General features: G+C 39.2%; 1 protein-coding gene across 7 annotated transcripts in view; it reads left to right on the top strand.

The window, feature by feature from the left end:
- LOC122253046 (uncharacterized) overlaps nt 1-2,500 on the top strand; it is a 37,147-nt gene that overhangs the window by 811 nt on the left and 33,836 nt on the right. The gene's annotated exons all lie outside the window — the stretch shown is intronic.

The following is a 2,500-nucleotide window of genomic DNA, read 5'->3' as shown; positions in this document are numbered from 1 at the left end:
TACAAAGCACAATGAAATCTACCAGAAAAATATTGTATCGTGCCCAGAGGGTTGGGTGCGTCTTTATCCATATTTATATGGATAAAGTGTTATGAAATACCATAAAAGTGGTATCAGTGGATTCCTCTCAACCTCTACTGTTCATATATAGGGAAATAATGCACACTTCCACCCCTAGACCCCACAATCTGGGTCTCTTTTTTTTAAGGCACTTTGTGCTACCTCGTCCTTCTTCTTGGTATATTTTGTTTGCAAAATCTTAACCCATTTACCTACCTAACTTTGCCTACTTTTTAAATTAAGCCCTACCCCAGAGGGGGCCCTCTTGGACCTCCCCTTTTTAGGACACTTCGTGCAACATACCTTGTCCAAAATACCCCGAAAACCACCATCCTTGCCCTGAAATTCAAACATGGCTATGTTTACGTATTTACGGCTAGCAACAAGCTGTGGACTGGAAACCCCCAATGAATTACATGCATGCGCTGCTATGTTCTCTCGATAGATGGCTCAATATTCCCCATTGTTTACAGTATAATTATAGAATGCCCTCTATTGAGTGGTCGCGTCATTATTGGTCCTAGTTTCCTATCCTGAGGAATATATGAGATGAAGACTCAGTTGCTGTCATCATGGCGCAGTGTGAAGGTTATTCATGGTCGTGGCATTTTCATCTATAGCACTAATTACGTAGCAGAAGTATCACGAAGTGCCCTGAATAGGGGAGGTCCACAGAGGGGCATAGCCCCCTCTTGGCAAAGGCTGACTTCAAAACTAGGCAAAGTGAGGTAGGTAATTGGGTTAAGCTTTGCAAACGAAATATATACCGAAGTAGCACGAGTTAGCACGAAGTGTCTTAAAAAGGGGGGTCTAGGGGGGCTTTGCCCCCCCTTGACTAGGGCAAACCTCAAAACTAGGCAAGGTTAGGTAGGTATTTGGGTTAAGATTTTACATACTAAATATGCCCGGAATTCATATTTTACCCTGCAATATCCCTGATCTACTTCATGCACTCCCCAATTGTGGGGTCCAGGGGTGGAAGCGTGCATTATTTCCACTATATATGAATAGTAGAGGTTGAGAGGAATCCATCGATACCACTTTTATGGTATTTCGTAATGAGGCGTTATTCGGAAAATTTACCAATTTTCTGAACAATGCATCATTATGAAATACCATATAAGTGATATTGATGGATTCCTCTCACCTTAACCGTCTCTGGACGGGTGGTACACTTCTGTACCGCTCATTCAAAAGCCCAGTGGCCGGGCGGCACAATATTGTGCCAGCCATTTAATTGATTTAGGCCTAAGCGCTCGAAAGCCCCGGCATTGTGACATTCAAGGCTGGAATGCCCCCGTCGTGAGTGGGTTAAAACTAGATAAAGTTAGGTTTGTCTATGGTTTAGGATTTTGTAGACAGGATGGGCATGGGGACTGCTTTACATCTAGGTAATTTTTTTGCAATTTTCAGTGCAATTTACCTTAAATAAACTGATGTACTTCATCATGAGTATCTTTGACTCTATTTGAATAGGAGAGGGAGAAAAGAATCCATTTATACCAGTATTGCGGTACCTTGTAAGGATTAGCTTGATTTATAGCGACCCATTTGTAAGTGTGTGGGAAAATATAGTTACTTTTCCCTCTGATAACATGGTGCAATCAAGTTGATTAGAATGAATCTGATATTTACATCTAGTGTAAGCCATCAGTTGGTGAACTAGTACCCTCTCCTAACCATCAAGATTGGGGAGCCTGTGGGAAATGAAATCATACAAATGAGGTAGATGTCGTTTCTTTACAATTTATTTGCCGGCACGGTGTATCATGCGCAGAACGATTGTGTCATGCGATAGCAAGCAAAAGCTATAGTTTGGTGACATAAGCAATGATGTTTGATCACTTACCCACTTGTTTTTGGTATAGTAAAGCTTTTAAATCTATTGTATGGATGTATTTTGAACATAAAATATTGAATGGGAAAGTTTTATTTGTTTTATGATTATTACCACCAATGATTGTATTGAGATCTACACAAAAGAATAAGCTAATTTATTTATTATGTATATAAAAGGAAATATAAAGAATTGAACTCATATTAGAATATATTTTTTTGAGTGAGCAAGATTTTGTGTTACTTTGTGGTTTAACCTGGGTTGCTTAATTTCATACATATTTGTTACTATACTGGTAATTGAAATATATAGAAAACTTGTATATAAAATTTATTAAGGACATGTAAATATGAATTGCTAGAATTATATGTAATGGTATAGAATAAGTTAAAAAATTTAATAACAAACTGTGAACAGGTGCTGATTCCCAGGAATGGGGTGGAACCAAACTGCCCAGGGTAAAGTATAGTAAATGGGAACCAGTGACATCTTTCGACTGTCTATAGACACCTTTGAGCCAGTGGAAGTGTGTAAATTTAACCTAGCTGCACTGGGCATGCTTTAGGGATGGATGGCACCCACCCAGGGAGATCTTGTAGTGAT

Source organism: Penaeus japonicus, unplaced genomic scaffold, assembly GCF_977035675.1.
Source record: "Penaeus japonicus unplaced genomic scaffold, GWHDUDI00000001_assembly GWHDUDI00000026, whole genome shotgun sequence".
NCBI lineage: Eukaryota > Metazoa > Arthropoda > Malacostraca > Decapoda > Penaeidae > Penaeus > Penaeus japonicus.
Note: the sequence above shows the minus strand (reverse complement) of the source record. Positions and strands in the feature narration are given on the sequence as shown.